This window comes from Canis lupus, chromosome 4, assembly GCF_003254725.2.
Source record: "Canis lupus dingo isolate Sandy chromosome 4, ASM325472v2, whole genome shotgun sequence".
NCBI lineage: Eukaryota > Metazoa > Chordata > Mammalia > Carnivora > Canidae > Canis > Canis lupus.
The window spans coordinates 69,853,068-69,880,363 of record NC_064246.1 but is presented as its reverse complement, the minus strand read 5'-3'; the positions used below and the strand labels follow the sequence as shown (position 1 = coordinate 69,880,363).

The following is a 27,296-nucleotide window of genomic DNA, read 5'->3' as shown; positions in this document are numbered from 1 at the left end:
GGGAACTAAAGCCATAAATTTAAAAAGTGTACAAACTTTAATATCAGGAATATGTTATTCATCTTTATTCTTAACTGATGAGTAATGTTCCAATGTTCTAGAAATGGAAGTCAATTAGTTGTACTGCCTTGTTATTATTAAAAATGTGTATTTGATAGTGAAAAATAGGAAAAGTCATAAAAATTATGGACAAATCAGAAGTCTGGAAAGGATCTAAGATCCCTGCTTCCTGTAAATCTTGTTAAAATCTTTCCACCAGACATTGTTTTCAGTTTACTTAACAAAATCAAGAAACACTGTGTGATTGCCACTTGATGTGCCTTGCCATATCTTTTACAGTCATTGGGGGTTGGGCATGCTAGGAAAGATAACACCAATTATTTAAAACAGTAGCATATTGAGTGAGATTGTTCAGCCTTTTAAATTTCAGTCTCACTATGTTCCAGCGGACGGTACAAAATGTCCTATTTGGATGACATTCACAGCCCAGTGTCCATAAACAGCCTCAGAAAATTAAATTCCAGGCTAGTGTGCGTGTGTCCTGAAGTTCTGTGATATTTGACTTGAAGGGAAAATAACTGCAATGTAGTGACAAATCCGAAGTGACAGAAGTAATACATCTTTTTTAAAGATATTTATTTGAGAGAGACAGAGAGAGAGAGAGAGAATGCATGTGAGTGAGAGTAGAGGTCAGAGGGAGGAAAGAGAATCTCAAGCAGGCTCTATGCCCAGTGCGGAGCCCAACGCAGGGCTCAATCCCATGACTTGAGGTACTCTGTATCTTAACTTCAAATTCAATATCCTTAACATCTTCATCAGTTAGGGAGAGGAAAAGGGTAATAGACTACAATAGTAAGTGGATAATTATATTGATGATGAGTAGTTAATGGTAAAACATTCTAAATTTCTTTGTCCAATGCATTAAGTAATTGTCTATTAGGTGAAAAGTTTACTTGCATTTCATGGGTGGAGAAATGGAAAAGAAAAGAAAAAAATTAGCAATAAAGTATGGTCCTTGCCCTTCATGAGTTTGTTGGGTAGTGCAATGTTCTAGGAATTGATATTAAACATTTGTGTATTTGTTGTCGATCGTGACATAGCCTGTGTTCATAACAATATCACACTGAGTAGAAAATAGGGAGAGGAAGAAGAGGGTCCCTGCCTTTAGAATTATTAAAACAAATTGGATGTGAGTGAATAATGCCAAAATAGCATTTAAAGGAAAGCAAATTTATTTTAAAATAAATGGTACCTGTAAATTAGGAAAGATTGTTTTATGTAAGTATGACTAAAATTTACTTGGCTATGGCAAATTGTGTAGAAGCCAAATAATCTAAAAAATTAGGTTAGATTTAAAATAAAACTAATGACAAAAATAACAATAGTAACAACTGTAAAAACTATGCATTCCCTAATATAAAAAAAAATTATCCTCCCTGAATATTTGCTCAGGTGCCAGTTACTGTACGAGGCCATTTATATACATTGCTCTTCTAATTCTTTTTTTTTAGCAAGTGATGACTAATAACAAATGCTTCTTTCAAAAGTTACCCATTTAAAAAAAATTCCAGTATAGTTAATACAATATTATTAGTTTCAGTTGTACAAAATAGTGATTCGACAATTCTATATATGACTCAGTGCTCATTATATGTGTTCTTAATCCCTTTTACACATTTCACCCATCCCCCACCTCCCTCCCCTCTGGTAACCATCAGGTTGTTCTCTATAGTTAAGAGTCTATTTCTTGGTTTTCCTCTCTTCCCTCCTACCTTTGTTTGTCTGTTTTGTTTCTTAAATTCCATATGTGAGTGAAATCCTCTAGTATTTGTCTTTCTCTGGCTGACTTATTTCACTTGTCATTACCCTCTAGATCCATCTATGTTGTGGCAAATGGCAAGATCTCATAGATTCTTATGGCTGAGTAATATTCATTATCTATCTATCTATCATCTATCTCTCTCTCTATCATCTCCTTTATCCATTCATCTTTCTTTTTTTTAAAAAAAAGATTTTATTTATTTATTCATGAGAGACACATACAGAGAGAGAGGCAGAGACACAGGAAGAGGGAGAAGCAGGCTCCATGCAGGGAGTCTGATGTGGGACTGGGTCCCAGGACTCCAGGATCATGCCCTGGGCCGAAGACAGGCGCTAAACTGCTGAGCCACCCAGGGATCCCTATCCATTCATCTTTCAATGAACACTTTGGTTGCATTCATAATCTGGCCATTGTTTTTGGTAGAGACTTTAAGGTTTTCTATATATATAGTGTCGTGTCATCTGAAAATACTGAAAGTTTTACTTCTTCCTTACCGATTTGGATTCCTTTATTTATTTTTTATTGTTGTTGCCTGATTGCTGTGGCTAGGACTTCCAGTACTAGTGTGAAGAAAAGCAGTGAAAGTGGACATCCTTGTCTTGTCTCTGATTTTAGGGGAAAAGCTCCCACCTTTTCACCATTGAGTATAATGTTAGCTGTGGATTTTTCACATATGGCCTTTATTATGTTGAGCTATTCCCTCTAAACTCACTTTTTTGAGGGCTTTTTATCATGAGTGGGTGCTGTACCTTGTCGAATGCTTTTTCTGTATCTATTGAAATGATCATATAGTTTCTATCCTTTCTTTTGTAGGTATGATGTATCACATTGATTGATTTGTGAATATTGAACCACACTTGCATCTCAAAAATAAGTTCCACTTGATTGTGGTAAATTATTTTTAAAAATATATTGTTGGAATCAGTTTGCTAATAATTTGTTGGGGATTCTTGCATCCACACTCATTAAAGATATTGGCCTATAGTTCTCTCTCTCTCTCTTTCTCACTTTCTCTATCTTTTTGAAGTGTCTTTACATGGTTTTGGTATCAAGATAATGCTGGCCTCATAGAATGAGTTTGGAAGCTTTTTGTTTCCCTTCCATTTTTTTTTTTTTTGAAATAGTTTGAGAAGAATAGATATTAACTCTTCTTTAATTGTTTGGTAGAATTCACCTGTGAAGCTGTCGGGTCTTGGACTTTTGTTAGGAGTTTATTGATTATTGATTCAATTTTATAATGGTAATCAGTCTGTTCAACTTTCTATTTCTTCCTGGTTCAGTTTTGGGAGGTTATATGTTTCTAGGAATTTATTAATTTCTTCTAGGTTGTCCAATTTGTTGACATATATATATATTTTTAATATTCTCTTAATCCGTTGTATTTATACAGTGTTGGTTGTTATTTCTCCTCTTTTATTTCTAATTTTGTGTCCTTTCTTTCCACCTGCCCTCTGCCTTTGTTGAGTCTAGCTAAAGTTTTGTCAATTTTTAGATTTTTTCAAAGTTCTAGCTCCTGGTTTCATTGATCTGTTCTATTGTTCTTTACTTTCAATTTCATTTATTTTTCCTCTAATTTTTATTATTTCCTTCTTTCTATTGGTTTGGGATTTTGTTTGTTCTTCCCTTTCTGGTTCCTTTAGGTGTAAGGTTAGGTTATTTATTTGAGATTTTTCTTGCTTCTTGAAGTAGGCCTGTATTGCTATACATTTCCCTTTTAGAACAGCTTTTGCTGCATTCCATGGATTTCAAACCATTCTGTTTTCATTTTCATTACCTCCATGTACTTTTTAAAAATTTCTTCTTTGATTTCTCAGTTGACTCATTCATTGTTTAGTAGCATGTTATTTAATCTCTATGTATTTGTGTTCTTTCCAGATTTTTTCTTGTGGTTGATTCATACTCATAGCATTGTGGTCAGAAAAGATGCATGGTATGACTTCAGTCTTTTTGAATTTTTCTAAGACTTGTTTTGTGGCCTAATATGTGATCTTTTCAAGTGCAAGTTCCATATGCACTTGAAAAGAATGTGTATTTTGCTGTTTTAGGATGGAATGTTCTGAATATATCTACTAGATCCATCTGGTCCAAAGTGTTACTCAGAGGCATTGTTTCCTTGCTGATTTTCTGTTTGGATGATCTATCCATTGATTTAAGTGGAGTGGTAAGGGGATGCCTGGGTGGCTCAGCAGTTGAGCATCTGCTTTTGGCTCAGGGCATGATCCCGGTCACAAGATTGAGTCTCACATTGGGCTCCCTGTGAGGAGCCTGCTTCTCCCTCTGTCTGTGTCTCTGCCTCTCTCATGAAAAAATAAATAAAATCTTTTCTTTAAAAAAGTGGAGTGTTAAGATTCCCTACTATTATTGTATTCCTATCAATTATTTCCTTTATGCTTGTTATTAGCTTTATTTATTTTATTTATGTTCGTTATTCGTTTATTTTATTTATGTTTGTTATTATGTATTTGGGTACTCCCATGTTCGGTGCATAATTATTTACAATTGTTATATCTTATTGTTGAGTTGTTCCCATTATAATTATAAAATGTCCTTCTTGTTACAGCTTTTGATTGAAAGTTTATTTTGCCCAATGGAGGTATTGCTACATTGTCTTTCTTTTCACTTCCATTTGCCTGATAGATGCTATTGCATCCTTTCACTTTCAATCTGCTGTGTCCTCAGGTCTGAAATGAGTCTCTTATAGGTAGCATAGAGATGGGTCTTGTTTTTTTTATGCATTCCATCACCCTATACCTTTTGGTTGGAGCATCTAGTCCATTTACACTCAAAGTAATTTTTTGATATAGATAGAGAGATAGATATATAGAGATAGATAGATAGGATAGATAGGTAGATAGATAGATAGATAGATAGATAGATAGATAGATAGATAGATAGACAGGTAGATAGATAGATACTTATTTCCATTTTGTTGCTTGTTTTATGGTTGTTTTTGTAGTTCTGCTCTGTTCCTTTTTTCTCTTGCTCTCTTCTCTCATGACTTGCTGGTTTCTTTAATGATATTCTTGGATTCCTTTTTATTTAGTTTTTACATATCTATTACCAGTTTCTGATTTGTGGTTACCATTAAGTTTATATATAACATCTTTGCATATAGCAATCTATATTAAGTTGGTAGTCACTTAAGTTCGAACTCATTCTTTACTCCTCCCCCTCTCCCCCCACCACATTTCAGCTATATGTTGTCATACTTTACATATTTTTATTTTGTGAATACTTTGATTGATTTTTATAGATACACCTAATTTTACTGCTTTTGTGCTTCATACTTTTCTCACTCCTGTGTATAGTGTTTTCTTTCCATTCAGAAAGTCCCCCCTTTAATATTCCTTGAGGGGCTGGTTTAATGGTGGTGAATTCCTTTAACTTTTGGTTGTCTGGGAAACTTTATCTCTTCTTCTATTCTGAATGATAGCCTTGCTGGATAGATTCTTTGTTGAATTTTTTTTTCTTTTTTTCCTTTCAGCACTTTGAATATATCATGCCACTTTCTTCTCGCTTGCCAAGTTTTTGCTGAAGAATCAGCTGATAGCCTTATAGGGTTTCCCTTGTATGTAACTGTTTTCTTCTTTCTTGCTGCCTTTAAAATTGTCTATTTATCACAACTTACTGCCATTGTAATTACTATATGTCTTGATGTGGACCTCCATGAATTGATTTTGTTGAGGGTTCCCTGTGCTTTCTGGATCTGGATTTCTGTTTTTTTTCTTAGATTTGGGAAGTTTTCAGCTACTATTTCTTCAAATACATTTTCTGCCCCCTTTTTTCTCTCTTCTCCTTCTGGGACCTTTATAATACAAATGTTATTATGCTTGATGGTGTCACTGAGTTCCCTAAGTCTATTTTTATTTCTTTTCATTATTTTTTATCTCCTACTCGACTTGATTGCTTTCTATAACTTTGTCTTCCAAGTTACTGATCCATTCTTCTGCTTTCTCTAGGATACTATTTATTCCATCTAGTGTATTTTTTTTGAAAGATTTTATTTATTTATTCATGAGAGACACAGAGAAAGGCAGAGACATAGGCAGAGGAGAGAAGCAGGCTCCCTGCAGGAGCCCCATGCAGGAATTAATCCTGGACCCCAGGATCACACCATGAGTCAAAGGCAGATGCTCAACCACTGAGCAATCCAGGTATCCCTTACACCTTAGCTGGTGTATTTTTAATTACAGTTATTGGTCTCTTCATCTCTGATTGGTTCTTTTTTATGTTTTCTATCTCATTGTTAAGGGTCTCAGTAACATTCTCCACTCTCTTTTCAAGTCCAGTGAGTATTTTCTTAAAGATTTTATTTATTTATTTATTTATTTATTTATTTGACAGAGAGAGAGAGTCAGAGACATAGGCAGAGGGAGAAGCAAGCTCCTCTCAAGGAGCCCAATGCAGGACTCAATCCCTAGACCCGGGCTCACGCCCTAAGCCAAAGGCTGAAACTCAACTGCTGAGCCACTCAAGTACCCTCCAGTGAGTATTTTTATGACCATTACTTTAAATTGTCTATCAGGCATATTACCTATCTCCATTTAATATACCTTACTTGCTCTGATTTTGTCCTAATCTTTCATTTGGGACATGTTCCTCTGTCTCCTCTTTTTGTCTAACTCTCTGTGTCTGTTTCTCTGTGTTAGGAAATTCAGCTATACTCTCTGGTCTTGAAAGTTGTGGCCTTATGAAGAAGATGGCCTGTGGTGCTTTGCAGTGCAATGTCTCCTGTTCATCAGAACCTAGCACTTCGATGGTGTCTCTTATGAGTGTTGTGTGGACCTTACTGTCATGACTAAGCTCTGTTTGCCTTCAATCCAGTTATCCGCAAAGGCTCTCTTTTCCTGCTGTGGGATGAGTTCGGTCTCTGTGTTGTTGGTAGGCCAGACGAGGGCTGCCTTGGGCTTGAGTTGAGTCAGACTAGGCATTTGCCAGGAAGCAGTAGCACAAAACTGCAGGGCAATTTCCCTGTGTTATCTCCTGAGAAGCCTTTGTTGGTGGGTCTAATCAGTCTGTAGTCTAACCAGATGTCTGCCCTTAGCACACAGCTGGGGCTGCAGGGGAGCTGGTGTGTGTGGTTAACTTCCTTTCTCTGTGGGACAAAAGTCACTTTGGAATGGTGCTGGCTCTTGTCCATCTGCTTGCACACTGCCAGATTTGTGGTACAGTTTTAGATAGGCTCTAATCAATGGCATATTGGATGGGGGCAGATCTGCAGGAGAACACAGGAGTGGAAGGCATAGTGCCAACAAGGTCCATGCTGGTCTGCTACAGGAGACCTGCAGCTGCCTGGGGAAATTCCTTCCAAGGCCTACCAGTTTGGAGTGGGTGTGTCCACAGGAAACTTGGAGGTGGATTGCACAGTGTGTTCAAGGTCTATGCTGGTCTACCTCAGGAAGGTGCCTTCAGCTGCTTGGGAAAATTCCATTCAAGGCTGGTCAGATTGTTGGAGAGAGATCTGCAGAAGTGTGAAAGTTTTGCCACTGAGCTGGTTCCTGCAGATGTTCAAGTATCTAAGCAGGGGAAGGGCAGGGGAGGGAAATGACACCTGCCAGCTTTTTCTTCTTGGAGAAGTCTCCCAAAGATCTCTGCCCACCCAGGATGTGCTCTGAGGTTAGTAAATTAATCTCTTTCCTGTATACCCCAGGTGTTTTTCGAACTGCTGCTTTGAAAGTTCCAGTTGCTAAGCTCCTCTGATTGTAAGAACTCATAAATCTAGGCCAAATGTTACAGGGATTAGTCTTCCCTGTATGGGTCCCTCATGCCTGGGTGCCTGATGCCTGAGGTCTGACCCTCCCCCTCCATATCTGTTGTGTTTCTCCCTCCTGTGGACAGTCCAGTGAGTCCATTTAGCTCCTGACTGTGTCTCTACCCTTCCTACCCTCTGTAACATGGCCTCTTCCTCTACATTTGGCTGTGGAGAGTCTGTTTTGCCAGTCTGGGTTCGTTTTCTGATTTATTTACACTCATGTTGATGTTAACTAGTTGCATCTGTGGGACAAAGTCGGTTTAGTATTTTCTACTCTGCCATCTTCACTGGGCATTTCTACCCTTAATTCTTAAAATTGCTTTGTGGATTTAATGATATTATTATTATTACCATTTTACTGGTGGTAAAAACTAAGGCTTGGTATGATCTGGTAACTTTCCCAAATTTATAAGTATTAGATTAGTGGAACCAAATTTTCAGTCTGAACTCCAGAGTTTGTGTTAAATATCTGAATAATTAGCTGGGACACTTTTCACTAGCAAGAAATAAAAGGTCTCTATTTATATGATCATAATATCATAATACTTCACAGACAACCAAATATAATATTATGAGTTTTTATTTTTTTTTATGCAAACAAAACAAAACACAAAAACAAACAAAAACAAATAAAAACTAAATTGGTCCCAGGACAGTAATTCTCTATGATGGTCCATGTTATGTTAGGGAAAATTAATTGAAGGAGATGAGATTTTTCTTTAGGTAATTAATGGAGGTGAAGAAGATGAGTTTCTTTTTAGATAATTAAATAAAAGTGACATGGCTTTTACAAGAAGGTGGAACAAGCTTGTTCTGTGATCTTTCTTGCTAAGAAATTATTATTTACAAATGTCATTTTGCTCCATTGGGATTCTTCCATCTAAGGATGAAGTTTGATTTCTCCCTGATATTGTATGGAGTTTATAGGGCTAAATAATCCTGAATCTAGACATTTGAGAAATAAATGTGAGGTTGTACAAGCTGTGTGTGTGACATTGCTGCCACTCCAAATTCCCTGAGTGTGTATAGTGTTTTGGTGCCAAGTGAGGTGATGCTTCTTTTTATCATGTCCTTCACAGAACTATTGTGTGAAGTCAACTCAGTCAAGGAAAAGTATTGACAAAGTAGATAAAGCTGGTTTATGTAAAGAGATTCTAGATTGAGAGCTCCTGCTTTCTAGTGAGACACTCCTATCCAGGGAATGATTTCACTGTGCTTTGCTGCTAGTGCCCCTTTCATGATGAATCTCCAAAACTAGAGAATGTTCTAGCTTTCACAAAGATTTTCTCAGGATAAACCCAGTTATTGATACAGCTTCCTGGATGTTGTCTTCTATAACCGTAAATAAACTGGCCTTTTCAGGACACAGAGGAGCCTCAACAAACTCATGAAGGTCTCTGGAGGCTCCCTGGGAGCAACTAGTATTATAATTTCAGTAACATTAAGGTTTTAAAATGGTTATATTAAATGATTTTTTAAGTCCCTCTAGCTCTAACATTCTATGAATAAATAGAGTTTGTGGGCAGGCCTGGAAACATGCTCATCACATTTCTCTGGGAAAAAGCATTACAAATCCAAATAGACTCAATTAATGGACTTTTGGAACATAGTTTATTAAAGTTGGGAAGAAACTAAGTGGGAAAGAAACATATAGGTTTTGGAGGAGAACATACTGTGTCCATGTTTGGCAGAGCTCAGAGTCACTTTTTTGCTCCAAATGTTGAAATAAGTACAGGACCCATTTGTTGATCCAAGAGAGCTCTTGAATGCTTTGACTGATTTTAGTGATGAGTTATTTTTTTTCTCTAATTTGATCTCTTAGCTGACTGTATTATTGTTGCAATTATAATATTCACTCACAAGGGCAGTTATAAAAATAATAGAAGCTGGAAAACTGGCTTCATGAGGAAGAACTTAAATATTTTCTCTTATTAAGTATATTATGCTATAAAGGAACTTCAGACTATTCTTGTTGAATTTGAAAGAATGTTTTATAAGTAGATACACAGATTAAACATTTTGTACAAAAAATGAGGACACATAATCAGCTGAACATGAATATTCTTAAAGGACAAAATAGAAAATGATTTTTTACTATCCTTGAAAATCGGAGAACCATATGAGTATGAAATTTATGAGACACCTTTGAATTTATTTTCTAAGCTTGGGAAATGAGAGTGTGAGATCACTGGTCTAAAAGCTAAGAATGAAACCAAATCTGGTTATGAAAAACAAAAGCTTTAAATAATGAACAACTACAGATTCTCCTTTAAAGCTTTTTGGGAATAAACCTCACTCTCTTCTTCCTCCTATTCCTTTTCCAATTTTATAAGTCACCAAGAGGTGAAAAGATGAGGCCAGATCCCAAAAGTGAAGCCAGGTAGTGTGTGCTACAAGTTAGTGATGTTCTGGAACTTGGGGATCATGAATGCTGTTAATAAAGTTTGTGAACTGAGATGGCAAGAGCATGGCACCCAGCATGGCACCCAGCATGGCCAAATCAACCTACCTCAGAGATAGACTATGATACTAGTGATGTGATGAGCTAATGGTAAGAATGAAATAGAGGAACCCAGCCATCATACAATGTATGGTCAATATCCATTAAATTTCCAGCAAATGAAAGATCCTTCATATCAAGGATTCTTAATTGGGATTGTAAGAAGGTAGGTTCATATCCCAGTGGGAGATCGGGGGGGTAGATTATTTAGAATCATGAATTATTTGGGGGATCATTTTTACACCATATATGGAACTTCAGAAATTCAAATATACACTTAGAGTTGTGTTTTGATTTTTCTGTCCTCCTCCCTTGCGTGTACATTAAAGCAGTAATAATCCTGTGTGTTGGGATGGGAAAAAGAAATTCTGACAACTAGTGGCTTATTTGGAGAGAGAATGTATTTGCGAATAGTTGCTGGAAACAAACTGGTTGGAAAATTTTCCTTTTCTGGATATAAAATTTTAGTCACTCAGGTATCTTCATAAAATACCTAGTTTCTATACACGTACCCACATCCTAACCCAATCCCAAGTTCTTTCTTTTGCTTGCTCTTTCTTTCTTTCTTTCTTTCTTTCTTTCTTTCTTTCTTCCTTTCTTTCTTTCTTTCCTCCCTTCTTTTTTTTTATTGTTGTTGCTTTGAGTATGAAACCAAGGTAACGGTTGAATTCTCCTGGTCCTAGGATCAGTATGACGCTTTATGAGATTTTTATTAATTATCAGAATTTATTCTATCTTGAGGCTGTTTGGATCTGTCCCCTGGTAAAATTTGAAGTCAATGATTTTTTAATAAAATTCCTTCTACAAGACAAAATATTTTCAGTACTAATCATGAAGCTCAGTAAACAATACTAGTGACCAGAAAGATAATGGAAATTTTTGGTTATTGTACTTTGTATATATATTAAATATATTTTATTTTACCAGTAAAAATAGATGAAAAATAAATATATATAACAGCACAGAAAGGGAAAATAATGGTCTAATATTTTTAATAACACAGATTCACTTTTTGAAGTAAGAAAGAAAAACTTATAACCACATTTTGGCCTGTCACAATAATGAATAATATTACAATATCTGCTTTCAATCCCTAATTTCTGGAAAATTGAAATGACTTCATAGATATTATTTTTCTTTGTGTATTCATGTTCATAGATGGTATAGTTAAATTTTCATTGATATTTGCTCATAATTGGTCAAAAAAGCAATTTTTGTTAGGTTTAATTTAAAAATATTTCCTGCACATGCAGCAACAATCATATAAATTTTTAGAGAATTAAGACTTATTAAAACTTTACTTTTCAGAACTATATTAGATTTACAGGAAAATTATTAATATAGCACAAAAAGTTCCCTTATATCCAAACCCAGTTTCCCTAATAACATCTTGCATTAGAATGATACACTTTACAAGTAATGGACTGATATATGCATTATTTTTAACTAAAGCCTGTTCTTTATTCAAATTTCATTAGTTTTTTACCCAATATCCTCTTCCTATTAGGAAAAAAATATGAACATAAGAATGGTGAAGAGATCCAAAAAAATCTCACTTCATAATACCTTCAGGAAATCGCAAAACTATCATGTCTGTTTGCAAAGACCAATTCTAGCCACATTCAAATGATATATTCACAAAAATTATAATTTCATTATATTGCTTGGGAACACTTGAGATCACTTCTGATATTTCTTCAAAAGTATTTCTACTTTTGAACAGTCAGTTTGAAATAAATAATGGTACCTCAGAGATTATCAAATTAAAGAAATAGAAATTGAATTCTTAGTCTTGCGACCACCTCATGACCCCAAGTCTGTGTGTGTTGAGGGCTGCAGGTTTAACCGGGATTTCTCCAAATTAACTCTCATGTAGAACACAATGTTTATTAAAAGAGAAGTATTGGGCATCGCAGGGTGGCTCAGCAGTTTAGTGCCACCTTCCTCCCAGGGTGTGATCCTGGAGTCCCAGGATCGAGTCCCCTGTCTGGCTCTCTACATGGAGCCTGTTTCTCCCTCTGCCTGTGTCTCTGCCTGTCTCTCTCTCTCTGTGTCTCTCATGAATAAATAAATAAAATCTTAAAAAAAAAAGAGAGAGAGAGAAGTATTGGACAAATGCTAATTTTTTTTTTACAAATGCTAATTTGTAGCTTATCCATGTATTATTAAATTTCAACAGTACTAAGGAGAGTTGTTTAGATTTAGAACTTAGACCAACAACAAAAAATGTTTTTTTTTCAAGGATGAGTATTGTGTCCTTTATGTTGTTTAAAATTGCTCATCAAAGCAGACAAATACTTAGTTGGTTTATTAATGCCTTTAAATCTTCTGCAGAAAATCCCTCATCTCTTTAATGATTGCACCCACCACTCTGCACTTAGCAACTCACTGGGTACATCAGTTCCCACAGCACCGTAGATTCAAATCTCAGCTTCCTTCAACTGTTTTTTATAAGAATCTGTTTAATCTAAGTAAGCATTTTGCAAAATTTTTCCAGCTTTATTGAAGTATAATTGACAAATAAAATTGTGAGATATTTAAAGTATACAATGTGATGGTTTGATATAGGTAAACATTGTGAAAGAGTTCCCCCCCCATGAAGTTTAATAACAAATCCATCATCTTACATATTTATCTTTTTTGAGAACTTTTAAGTTATACTCCATTAGCAGATTTCAATTATAAGGTAACAGTGTTATCAGCTATAGTCTATGTTTTTCATTAGACCTCAGACCTTATTCATCTTATAGCTGTAAGTTTGTATCCTTTTACAAATATCTCCTTATCTCCCCCACCTCCACTCTCTGGCAAATGCTTTTTTCTTCTGTTTCTCTTGACTTGGTTTTTTTTTTTTTTTTCTTCTAGATACCACATATAAGTGATACCATGTTTTCTCTGTTGGCTTATTTCACTTAGCATAATGCCTTTTGGGTTTATCTGCATTGTTGCATATAACAGGATTTCTTCTTTTGAAGGTATTGATGTCCCACTGTCAAGTTTTTTTTTTTTTTTAAGATTGTATTTATTTATTCATGAGAGACACACACACACACACACACAGAGGCAGAGACACAGGCAGAGGGAGAAGCAGGCTCCATGCAGGGAGCCCAACATGGGATTCGATCCCAGGTCTCCAGGATCTCATCCTGGACTGAAGACGGTGCTAAACCGCTGAGCCACCCAGCTGCCCTGTCAAGTTTTTAAAAATGTGCTTATGAGGAGGCTCACGCAGTTTAGTTTCTTGGTGAATCTCCCCACCCTCACCCATCTTTCTCCTTTCCCTCAGAAGCAACACACAAACCACTCTTGCCCCTGTCACTACATGCACTCTTAGGTGCCTTACCATCTGCCCTTCTCCACCATGGCCAAGATTATCAATGACTTTTTAAAATATCTTCCTCCATCAAAGAAATTCTCATAGGGACTGCCAACAGAATGGTGCTTATCTGTTTCTTTGCATAACTGATTAGGCCATATGTAATTTTTTCCTAAAGAGTGATTAATTTTTTTCCATAGGATTCTAGTTTCTAGAATATTATGTATTTGTAATTGTCATCAGTCGAATTTGTGATTTGTACCTAGAGAAACATCAATACTAAGACATGAAATGGTTTCTCCTTCCTTTTAAGACTGATGTAAATCTAATTCTACATCTTATCTCACGTGCTTGAAAACCAACATACTTAAAACATTGTTATTGGTTAAGCCCCTTTATTCACATCTTAGGAAAAGCAAAGGAAGAGCAGACATTAAAAAAAAAAAAAAAGAGCAGGCATACTTTTAGAAACTCTTTATATATTTATAAGCAAGTATTAATAAATGCTTAGCTGTTTTTTCCTTTTGACCAGATTATATAACTTTTATGTGTCATAGTTCACCTCCTACTTATCATCTTCCAAAACTTTAATCATTCCTTTTACTCTTTCCTAGCCTTTCTGCATTTATCTTTACTTGTATTTATTTGATTATGATTAAATAACAATAATATACACAAATACCTTAATATTTTGGCTGCTTATAATGTTCTATAAACACATCTTGATCCAGATCACATTGAATTAGTGGGTTCTAATCTGATATAAGTACTTTAAGTGTCTTCCATGCTCCCATTTTGGTTATTTCCTTTATATATCCCATTTCCTGCTTTTGCTGGATACAGAGCAGGGTGTTTTCTATTTTTGTTTTTAATTTTATTGTTCCCCAAGGCTTCCTTAACTGTGTTTTCCTTGGGTAGACAACATCTTGCCTATGAATATTTAAGGCATGACTAAAGTATACCCACATGGCACTTGACTTATTAAATGAGGGGTTTTTTTTTTTAATGAAATATTTGGTTAATAGGTAACAAAGACAATTTTTAATATATCACTCCACAGCCTACAATATAGAATTTTCTTAGTGGAATATAATTCCATAAATAATCCTTTTCATATTTGTTATTTAATTTATCACATTGTGGATCTTCAAGGTTAGTGGTAATAGCCAGTGAAATGCAATGCTTAAGGAGGTAAATAATGTTATTTGAATGCATTTGAAAGCTTTCTGCTTCACATAAAATGCTTTATTGTATTCTCCCAACTATCATAATATAATAATTCCAATTTAGAGATGAGGGAGTTAGGGTTTATTGATGATCAAAAGCTTGGTCAAGGTTGTATGAGTAAATGATTGCTCCTTTCACTTTTTCTCAAGTTAACTTTTTCCTGATTTTTGCAGAGCCCATGAATTCAGAGAGAGAGAATGAGGGCTCTTTTCCTTTTTTTTTCCTCCAAAGATTTATTTGTTTATTTTAGAGAGAGAGCATGAGCAGGAAGGGCAGAGGGAAAGGGCGAGAGAATCTCAAACAGACTCACCGCTGAGCAAAGAGCCCAACTCAGGGCTCAATTTCAGGACCCCAAGATCATGAACTGTGCTGAAACAAAGAGTTGGCCACTTAGCCAACTGCACCACCCAGGAGATCTCCATTTCCTTTTTTTTCATGAGACCATTAATCCTATCCTATGAGGATCCATCATGACCTATGAGCTCAGACGCATTCAGAGTGGTATGGCCGTAGACAGCATGTTAGAATAAGCCGTTCTTCTATTTGTCAAGATTTACCTCATTGAGAGACAATTGGGGCTATTATAGTAATAGTTTTTTTGTTTCAGAACAGGTGTCTAGAGAGCAAACAGCTGGCTCTGTTTTTATCTCTTCTAAGCATTTAATGTTGAAAATTTGGCATTCAGTTCTGGGTACTGCACTTAGAGGGACACTGATTCACTTGTCCAGTAGGGGTGGGTGAATGGGTGAATGGTTTTGGAGCATGATCTATGAGGAACATCTGAGATTCTCAGAACAAAATGGGCTGTGGATGTTATCTCTCGATATTTTTAAAGATTTTATTTATTTATCCATGCGAGACACACAGAGAGGCAGAGACATGGACGGAGAAAGAAGCAGGCTCCATGCAGGGATCCTGATGCAGGACTTGATCCCAGGACTCCAGGATCACACTCTGAGCCGAAGGCAGGCACTCAACCGCTGAGCCACCCAGGTGTTCCTGTCTCTCTGATTTTAAATGTATAAAGTATCGTGATATGAAAGGGAAATTAGACAATCCTGAGTACCCTCAAAAAACAGAACTTTTATTAATGAATGGATGTAAATGGAAGGCAAATTAATTTGAGGAAGAAATTTTGAACTGACAGAGTTGGGCAAAAGGGGGGTTTCTCTGAATCATGATGTAGGAAGCTTTTCAGTATTGACAGTATTCACGCAGAATATTTTATACCATGGTCACTGGCCAAGATTGAATTTGTCCCAGTTCAGTGGAATTGAGTTTGAATAGCAAGACTTCTTATATTGTGAGGCAGCATTTGGGGCTCTGAGATGGCTTATTTCCTGTTATAAAGTCTTGTGTTAAGAAATTCATAGTGTCTGTATTCATTTCCTAGGTGTGATATAATGCAGTACCACAAACTAGGTGACATCACACAACAGAAATTCATTATCTCAGAATTCTAGTGGCTAGAAGTTCAAAATCAAGGTGTTGGACCATGCTCCCACTGAAGTGTGTAGGGGAGAGTATTTCCTTACCTCTTTCAGCTTCTGATGGTTTCCATCAACTGCTGGCATTCATTGGCTTGCAGACAATCTTTGTCTCTGTTGTCACATGGCACATTTCTTCGCATAATGACATGTCATATTTAATTAAATCCCACTCTAATGAACTCAACTTGACTATATTTAAAAAGACCCTATTCCTAAATAGGTTTGTATTCACAGGCACCAGTGGTTAGGACTTCAATATATATTTTTGGAAGACACAGTTCAACCTGTAACAGTGACCCAAGGGAGGCTGACAAACTGCACTTTGATACTGGCTCTTTCCCTATCATCCTCATTTATGTAGGCAAGTCCATTTATCTCTTGGACCTTCAGTTTCTGCTTCTGTGAAATGAAAGCAGTCACTTTCTCTGGTCGTCTGAAAGGGTCTGATATGACTATGTAAAGAGTTGGCACATAGACATGTGATCTCAAAAGCTTCATATGTGGGTAACTTTACTGCAACTCCTAGATATGTGTGTCTCCAAACTAACTTGTTTTTTTCTTTTGAGCATGATTAAAGCATGGACTGTTTAATTTCCAACTGGTATGAAAAATCTCATGAACATTTAGCAACAAAAGGCCAAAAGGCAGGATCTGCAAAGAGAACATGAGAAACAGCACAGATTTATTTCATTTTGCAGGAGTCTGAGAAAATGAACTAACTTAGTCAACACAATCTACCCAGTCCACATGAGGAAAAGAAAAACACAAGGAAACTGTTTTAAGAATTTATTCTAAGATTTATGATCTAATTTTTCACTGTGACAGTCACTTTGTTCCCACAACATCCTATTCAAAGACTTTCTGGTGACCTAAATCTGTCATTTTCTCTTAACAGTCCCTTGTTTTCCATCCTGTCCCTGATTTCCAGCCGCTTTCTGTGCTCACTGTTGATTACTGTCAGTGATAATTTGGGGAGGCATGCAACATGTTTCTAAACAAAGGGATGAATGGTCTGGCATTTGAGGAAGGACTAAAAAAAGACCTTTCAGTCTGGAACCATATAAGCTGGGAGGGTGTGTTCTCAAAGGCTTAAAGTAATGGATATAGACTGAGAATGGCAAAAACGATCTTGAAAAAGAAGAACAAAGTTGAAGGACTCATACTTCCTGGCTTTAAAACTTATTACAAAGCTATAGCCATCAGGATGGTATGGCACTAGAATAGACATAGAGCTTAATGGAACAGAATTAGAGTCCAGAAGTAAACTCTTATATCATGGTAAATTTATTTTCAACAAAAGTGCTGAGACAATTCAAAGGGCAAAAGAATAGTCTTTTTAACACATGGTACTCGCGGGAACAATGGAATGTCCACATGCAAAAGAGTGAGATTGGAGCTCTTCCTCACACCATTTACAAAAATGCGCTCAAAATGGATCATTGACCTAAATGTAAGAACTAATCTAGAAAGCTCTTAGAAGAAAACAGGAATAAGCCCTAGCGACCTTCAGGTAGGCAATGGTTTTTTTTGATAACACACCAAAAGCACAAGACCTGAAAGAAAAAATAGATAAGTGGACTTCTTCAAAATAAAACACTTTTGTGCTACAAATGATACCCACAAGAAATGAAGAGACAGACAGCCTATAGAATGGGAGGAGACATTTATAAATCATGTCTGATAAGACACTTGTAGCCAGGCTATATGCAAAAACAAAACAAAACAAAACAAAACAAAACCAAAAAAACAAAAAAACTCTGACAACTCAATAATGTACGGGCATGTAGTCCAATTTAAAAGTAAGCAAATGGGCAGTCCGGTGGCTCAGTGGTTTAGCACCGCCTTCAGCCCAGGGCATGATCCTGGAGACCTGGGATCTAGTCCCACATCAGGCTCCCTGCATGGGGCCTGCTTCTCTCTCTGCCCGTGTCTCTACCTCTCTCTCTCTCTGTCTCTAATAAATAAATAAAATCTTAAAAAAAAAAAAAAAGGTAAGCAAAGAATTTGAATAGACTCTTATCCCAAAAATATATACCAAATGACCGATAAGTACATGATAAGATGTGTCATTAGTCAGTAGGGAAATGCCAATCAAAGCTATAGTGAGATGCCACATTACACTCACCAGGGGAGCTGTTATAAAAAAGATGAAAGGCGAGCTTAGTGAGAAGGGGAGGTGGCAGAGAGGTCTGAGCCCTGATGATCAAGGATGATTTCACTGGTCGTAAGGATATTACGCTGGAGACAGATGAGTAGAAACAGAGACAGAAGTTCCAGCCAGCCTCCTGAGGCCAACACAAAAACCCAGAGTATGAGTCATCAATCAGACACCCTCCACATGCCCTGTGACAGTCAGGCAGAAACATGAGAGACCCAGCAAGAATTATCTCCTGACAGTGTATTGTGATCTTGCTAAATTCACTTTATTAGCCCTAGTAGTTGGTGGGATGTGGGAACTTTGAAATATACAGACATGTTGCCTGGGGGTAAATATGATTTTCCTTCTTCCTTTCCATATATATATACTTTTCTTTTCTAAGGATGAGCCTAGAGCCTAGAACTTCCAGTATAATGTTGAATAAAAATAGTGAAAGGATATTCTTGTCTAGTTCTCAATCTTAGCAGGATTGGGTTCAGTGTCTCATGCTCAAGGACAATATTACTGTATTTTATACTGTCCTTTACCAGATAGAAGTCTCCTTCTGTTCTTAGTTTGCTGAGAGTTTTATCATGAATGGGGGTTCAATTTTAACAATGTCTTTACCTGTGTCTCTAGAAATGATATAATTTGTCTATTTTAATTATTAATGTAGCAAATTGCATTTGTTTTCACAAAATGTTAAACTACCTGTATATTTCTGCAGTAAACCCCATTTGGTCATGATGCACTATTCTTTATATATTGTTGAATTTGATTTGATATTTTATTATTAGTTTTGCATCCATTTTCATAAAAAATATTGTTCTATAATTTTTTTTGTCTAATACGTAGTTGGTTTAGGTATCAGTAATTTGGGCCCCATAAATATATTAAGTATTCCTTCCTCAATTTTCTGAAAGTTTATGTCAAATGATTTTTTCTAAAATTTTTAAATATTTGGTAAAATTCACCTGTAGACTGCTCCCTTCCCCAACCCCCGCCAAGGAAAAGAACAGTAAGGAGTGTTGACAAGCAGGTGGAGAAGTTGAAACCCTCCATACATGGCTAGTTGCAGAGCGGAATAGTATAGCCACTTTGAAAAATGGTTTGACAGTTTCTCAAAATAGAATTGCTTTATGACTCAGTCATTCCACTCCTAGGGATGTATCCCAAGAGAATTAAAAACATATGTTCAGACAAAAACTTGTGCATGAACATTCACAACAGCATTAGTCATAGTAACCTCAAGTTGGAAACAACCCAAAAGTCTACAATTGCTGGATAAATAAACAAAATGTGGTATAGCTATATGATTAAAAGTTACTTAAATTGAATGTGGTAGGTGAGAATGATGTAGTGATAACATGCTACAACATGAATGAACCTTCAAAACATTATGATAAGTGAAAAAAGCCAATTATCGGGATGCCTGGGTGGCTCAGCAGTTGGGTGCCTTCCTTTGGCTCAGGTCATGATCCGGTGATCCGGGATCGAGTCCCACATCCTGCTCCCTGCGAGGAGCCTGCTTCTCCCTCTGCCTATGTCTCTGCAGTCTGTGCCTCTCATGAATAAATAAATAGATCTTTAGAAAAAAAAAAAAAGGAGGCACTTACGAAGACCACATACTGTATGATTCAACTTGTATGGAGTGTGCAGAGTGGGCAAATGTATAGAGACAGAAAGTGGATTTGTGTTTGGCTAAAGCTTGTGGGGATAAGGGTTGGTAATGGCTGCTGATGGGTACAGAATTTCCCTTCGGGGTAATGAAAATACCCTAAAATTAGATGATGATCACACAACTCTGTTAATGTACTAAAATCTGTGCCATTGCATACTTTAAATAGGTGAACTGTATAATGTGTGAATTTCATCTCAATGAAGCTTTTGTAATATATACCATGGTAAAATAAATAAATAAATAAGTAGCATATGGTATTTACAGGATAGTCCAGGAAGGAAAATGAAGAAATAATATGCAAACTGAGTTCTGAAAACTGTTTAGGAATTAAGGTGAAGAGTGAAAGGAAGAATCTAATAGGCCGAGGCAACAGTGTAGACAATTCCTACCTTAGGAAAGATTGTACTGAAGAAGGCTCTGGTGACTCAGAACTCTGAGTCCCCACCCTGATATTTCTGCTCTGTGCAGTCTCCTCTCCCTGAGTGTGAGGGAGACCTGTGGCTTACTTTCAGCCAACAGAATATGACAAAGGTGAAGAGATTTCTAGATGCAGTTGAAGTCCCAAATCAGTTAATTTGAGTTAATCAAAGTGAAATTATCCTGAAATGGGCTTGACTTAATTAGATAAAAACTCGTAACAGAGGGCCTGGGGACTCTCTAGGACAGAGATTCTCTCTGTGTTGCTGTCTTTGAGGAAGCAAACCAGCATGTTGCGAGAAAGCCTCTGGAGAGAGCCTTTGTGGCACAGAATTGGAGGTGGCCTCTAGGAATTGAGAATATTTCTCATACCAAAACCAGCAAGAAAATAGGGATCTTACTCTAGATGCAAGGAAATAGATTTTGCCAACAGCACAAATGAGATTGGAAATTGTTTCTTTCCCAGTTGATGCTATAGATAAAAATGTAGCCTGGCTGACCCCTTGACTGTGGCCTGGTGAGACCTGAAGTCAGGGGGCCCATTTAAGGAACGATTATAGTCCTGGCCCACAGGAATTTTGAGACAATATGTGTGTGTGGTTGCAAGCCTCTAAATTTGTGGTAACTTTTATGCAGCAAATAAAACAGAGTAGTGTTGCTAGAGCTGTAGGAATGGGGTGATGGGAAGTAGGGGGTATGGGAGTATAGGAGAATGGAACAAAACATGCTAGAGAGGGACATGGTCAGATCAAGGAATCTCTTATTTTACAGGTGAGTGAGAAACCGCAGCTGGCTTCTGAACAGGTGATATGATATGATTCAAGGAAAAATGTAAAAAGATCTCTCTGGCAGTTTTCTAGAGAGTGGATTGGAGATGGGCAAGATAGAAGTCATGCATGGTTAGAATACTCATAATTCCAATGAGGGATTTTATTAGGTGATAACTTCTAAGGTAGGACAATGAGCTGAGAAGGAGGAAAGCTTTGTGTGAACTGACTGAGTGCAGGATAAGGTGGATATTCAAAGCTGGGACTATTTGGGATTCATTTCACTGAAGACGACTGTTTTTTTTTGTTTTTTGTTTTTTTTTTTTTTAGATTTTATTTATTTGAGACACACAGAGAGAGACAGAGACATAGGCAGAGGGAGAAGCAGGCTCCCTGCGGGAAGCCTGATGAAGGAATCAATCCCAGGATCCCAGGATCACAACCTGAGCTGAAGGCCAATGCTCAACCACTGAGACTCCCAGGTGTCCAACTATGCTTTCTATTATTAAGAATTGTGGGTCTGTATTTTTCAGTTGGATGTCTCTTTCCAAAGGCATCCAGGACCTCTTAAAGGGAATCTTCCCTGGCACCATCCCAGGCCCCATCCTCCCCAGGTGTCACTCTATCCACCACCTTTCTCTCTTGAAATGGCTCCTTTTCTTATACCTGGTCCACAATGTGGCTTTTCTGCCTCTTTCTCCATGAACCTTCTTCATTATGTCCCTCCCTGGCTCCTCTTAGTCTTTCTACCACTAGCTGTGGACAAGTGTCAACATTTTCCAATCCACTATTGTAGAATTTTGAGGCATCTTTAACTTTTCCCATCCCCTATTTTTGATATCAAGGTTTCCTGATGCTACTTCCATATTTTGCAGTCACATTTTGGAAAGGAATGAGAAATCATAATTCTAGTTAAACAATCTTTGTTTTACAGATAAGGACTCTGAGCCTAGTGAGGCAAATCAAGCTTTTCCATTTTTTTTTAATCTCCATGGGTAATCATTTCAAGCTAATCTATTACCTCTTATTTGGATTGTTGTCATAGATTCCCATACTGTATGCCAATCTTCCTGAAATTCTTCTTTAGCTATTTGTTAATTAATCTATTAAGATGTTATTAACTCATTTAATAAATACTTCTTGAATATTCCTATTGTTCTACCCATGTTCTAAGCTCTGGAATAAACATGACAGAGGTGGAGTACCCATGTTGCATTGTTTATTTTTCAACTTCTTATGCAGGAGACAAATGACCAAGAAATAAAAACAACAAAAAAAGTATGTGTCCTTGGGTAAGAAAGAGATGTTAGGCAATGCTATGAAGACCACCAAAGCAGAGTACAAAAGTATAGAATGACAGAATCCCTGTTTGAGGAATATGCTGAACTGTGCAAGAATGAAATGAGGGACCCAGCTACACAAAGATCTGGAGGAAGAGCATGGCAGTAATGATGCACTAAGCAGCAAGTACAAAGGCCCTGTGGCAGGTAAGTCTTGATGTATTTGACAAAGAGCAAGAAAGTCATTATGGCTGGAGTAGAGCAAACCAGGTGATGGTTGATAGGAGATAAGGACAGAGAAGGTACAAAATGGCCAGGTCAGTAGAGGCAGCCCAACCTCAACCTGTCAAACATGTTTCCTCATCTTCCAGTGAATACAATTTGTCTCCTTGAATGGGTAACCAAGGATCCCCACTGGTTATTTTATTTGAACTTGTCCAGCTTTTTCTTCCATAGCTCTCTTATGTGAATTCTTTGCATCAGTCCAACTAGTCTATTCATCAGACCCTACGTTACTTTGCATGGCCGTGCTATGAGAATATTCTCCCTCCCCTGTGCAATCTCTAACTGTTGAAATTGGCAAGATCTACACGATCTGGTTCAAATCTCTTCAAAGACTCCTCCTAATTGGAAAGTTCTTTTTGTCAGTACCATTATAAAGTTATATCTTCTTTACCTTAGATTGTGTGTGTGTGTGTGTGCGTGTGTGTGCTGTCTTTGTTATAATGCATTCCAAACTTCCAGAGACTTGCTCATCACAGCTTTGTATCCCCTTTGTATTTTCGGTAGAGCCCTATAGAAATTAAAATATGATTTAAAAATGACTTGATTAGAGGATCGCATGTAATAGCTTTGAAAGAAAAATGATTCCAAAGTATTCTTTCATTTCTGCAGGATAAAATGGGATAATGATATAAGCATACATGGTAACTTCTATTTTTTACTATTTATTTATTTATTACTCTCCAATAACATTGTCCAATAACTTCGGGGATATTTGTTCATTCATTTGTTCACATTTATTTATTTATTTGGCAAATATTTATTGCATATCATGGTAAGACTTGGAGAAATAAAACAAAACAAAAAGATCAAAATGGATATTGCCCCAACCTTCATGAAACCTAAAATATATAGGATAGTTTATTTTAATGGGAGTTGTAAATATATTTAGTGATTTTAAAATCAGAGGCAGCTGAGTGAAGTAAGTCAATCAGAGAAGGACAAACATTATATGTTCTCATTCATTTGGGGAATATAAATAATAGTGAAAGGGAATATAAGGGAATATAAGGGAATATGCAATAAATAGAAGAAATGTGTGGGAAATATCAGAAAGGGAGACAGATTGTAAAGACTGCTAACTCTGGGAAACGAACTAGCGGTGGTAGAGGGGAGGAGGGCGGGGGGTGGGAGTGAATGGGTGACGGGCACTGGGGGTTATTCTGTATGTTGGTAAATTGAACACCAATAAAAAATAAATTAAAATAAAATAAAATAAAATAAAATTAGAGGCAGTGTAATATAGTAGAAAGGGGGAAACAAACTAACATTTAATGATTACCTCCTATTAAAGGCATATGTCATCTTGTTTCTCACCTCTAACTATAGTACACAGTCTTATGTTAGAATACATAGATACACATGTTTACCACTTTTAAACAATTATTGATAAAGTTTATCTGGTAGGGATATGCAATATATCTCCTAATTATAAACTCTATTCATACACTTATTTAACAACAAACATTTGTTGAAAGGACTTTACCGCTAGATGTGATATAGTGGATAGTATAGTAAATAAGATGGGCAATATTTCTGCTTTCATAGAGATCATCTTTGAGTAGCTGTAACAATTTTAAAATCAGAACTATGAATTTGCTATTTTATATTAGGATTAATCTTCTTGGCAAAGAAGAGACATCCTTTCTTCTGTGGATACAGGATTCTTGGATCTGTATTCCATAAAGACCAAGGCCTACTCTTCATTTCCAGGAAAGTCAGTGTGCAGAGAAGGAGGGACAGCCGTGTCCACCTGCACACAGGTCTCCAAGGGAGCTGCGGTATATGGGTTGTACACCCAAGATAATATATGTCTTTCACCTCTTTTCATAATAAATGTAATATTAAAACAAGACAGGATTTATATAAATAAATAGATATTTGCCCACTCCTTTCTCTAAGTGTTAGAAAATTAAATTATATTTGTTAAAATGTTTTTTTGTGTGTGCGGGGGTGGGGAGGTGATATACAAATTGCAATATGTTTTTATTGATTTATTTTTATTTTTATTTTAGTTACTTAACATACTTTTAGATTGATAGTTAGCTGATATTCAATAAATACTCATTATATTGATGAAAGAAAGCCATAGAAATATTAGGAAGAATGGTCTAGTTTAAAAAAACCTACAATATGATAAGCTCTTACATCCTTAAACAAGAAACATTTTTACAGCACTTTTCATTTGCAGGGCTAGACTATGTAAACTAATCTATCATTTATGAATCTCCTTTTGTAAATAATGAAACTATAAAAACTGTAGACACCTAACAATAATACACATTTCTTCTAAGAGTTCTAACACTCTCAAAAGGTTTTATCAGTGTTATTGTTGACGAGGAAATCGTACAGCTTGCTACAAACACACTGAGGAAATTGAAATTGATTTTTTCTCAAGGCTTTTACACAGTCATCTTTCAAGACCTGCTATAATCTTGATGCTCCCAAAGTAATCCACACAAGTTTTTGCTCACTTTTCTTTTTGTTTCTCTTGTTCTTTCTCTTTTATCCCAAATTGTGAGTTTTCTTACTTGCTTTCTTTTTCTTTTGTTAAAAGTACTTTAATAAATTTTAAACATCAAACATGGAACAAAAAATATAACCAAAGATCATTTGCATAAAAAATTATTAGCATTGTGATGTAATATTCTGTAATCTGAATCTCTGTATTATAGTTACTATTATTTCATGAATATCAATATACAGAGATCTATGTCATAATTATAATTAACATACAGTGATTCTTTGCATATTTGTGCATACTTAATCAGTTCTTACTTATCACTAAGGACCATATTTCTGGTTTCAGAAGGAAGTCATGATCTTCCACTGACATAATGGAAGAATTATTATGAAATATTGTTTTCATGACATAATTTTCAAACAAAATTGAACAAATAATGCTTTAATATTTTTTAGAGATATCAATTTTCCAGTAGAAAATATTTGGTTAAGTGTGACATACACAACATATATATTGGGGTTGGGTGAATATGTAACAAAGTAATTTTTACCCAGGGTCACTGGTTCTTACTCCTGGCTGTAAATGACACACATCCCCTGAACTTTGAAAAAAATAACCATACTCAGATTGTACCCCAAACCAATGAGAATGAATCTCTGGATGAAATCAAGACTTCTGCTAATTTTAAAAGCTCCTAAATGGGAGTGTCTGGATGGCACAGTCAGTTAAGCACCGACTCTTGATTTTGGCTCAGGTCATGATCTCAGGGTCATGACATCAGGGTCATGAGATCAAGCCAAAATGGGGCTTTGCACTTGGCACAGAGTCTGCTCATGTGTCTCTCTTCCTCCCCCTCTGCACCCAACCCCCACTCTCTCTCTTAAATAAATTTCTTTCTTTAAAAATTAAAAGTTCCTAAATGAATGTGAAAAGTGAAGGTTGAGAATCACAGAGTGTAGTTCCAGAGTAATTTGCGCAGAATTCATACTACACAGCTTGATAAATAATAGCATCTTTTATTTTGGGGAGAATGGAAGTTCATCTTAAAATAGGAGAAATATGTGTGCATATAATGTATACACAGAGTTTGTTCAGTTTAACTCGTAGAATCTCTTCTAGTGTTTGCCATTTACCCCTGAGCATTCTCTGAGAACCAAACTTAATGGTAATGGATGGTTTGAAAAGAACATCTTATGGCTATTTCTCCTTTTACCTGAGGACATGCCACCTTGGTTTTTCTTGAAGGCTCAAAGCTAGGCTTGTGGGATATTTAGCTGAAGTGGAACATTTTGATAATGCAGCATTTTTGGATTAGCTGAAATGAAGTTATAATATGGGCTTCCTTTGAGAGAGACCAAAATATAAGAAGAAGAGGAAAACAGGAAAGATGAAGGAGAGTTTACTGTCATTTCAAGTAACTGAACTGGATTTTGATATGAATGGTGCCTCAAAGCTATATCATACTTTTCATTTTACCAAGGCTATAGAAAAAATAGAAATATTTCTACTTCCACAGACTTCAAAGCACACAAATCTAAAAGCATCCAGAAAAAATTATTTTCATTGAAATAAAATCTATAGGAAGCAGTGTTTCCATGGGACATTGAAATATTCCAGGCAAAAATGTCTCATAAGAACACTGTTGTTTTGGTACTTCTTTTCTTATATTTTTTAAAATCTCAGATAAAATAATTGTAGGATAAAAGCTAAAGGGCAACTTTGAACTAAATGGAAAATTCTTGTCTTTGAATTAGTATTTCCTCAATTCTCTAATGCCAGGAACATCTGCATTTTGAATAGAATTTTAAAACATACTGTAATTTTTAAAAAGCAATAAAAATACTTTACCTGTTGTTAAGAATATGTGACATAGTCTGATATACAGGAAATAAATCAGTATAATTGGATATTTTTAGCCAATTATTGCTGTTCAGGCATTTTTTTTTTAAGATTTTATTTATTTATTCATGAGAGACACAGAGAGAGAGAAGCAGAGACACAGACAGAGGGAGAAGCAGGTTCCATGCAGGGAGCCCGACGTGGGACTCGATCCCAGGTGTCCAGGATCACTCCCTAGGCCGAAGGCAGTGCTAAACCACTGAGCCACCCAGGCTGCCCCTCAGGCATGGTTTTTTAAAAAATCTAGTTTGAGAGTATTATA

General features: G+C 36.3%; 1 long non-coding RNA gene across 2 annotated transcripts in view; it reads left to right on the top strand.

Moving 5' to 3' along the window:
- Positions 1–7,142: 7,142 nt before the first annotated feature.
- Positions 7,143–27,296, top strand: part of LOC118354420 (uncharacterized) — a 64,549-nt gene continuing 44,395 nt past the window's right edge. Inside the window, exon 1 of one of the 2 annotated variants that reach the window (XR_004814846.1) lies at positions 7,143–7,438. This is a non-coding gene — a long non-coding RNA (uncharacterized LOC118354420). Of the gene's footprint in view, positions 7,439–22,291; positions 22,597–27,296 lie in introns of those variants that run through there. The other variant, XR_007410371.1, reaches the window with a different exon arrangement.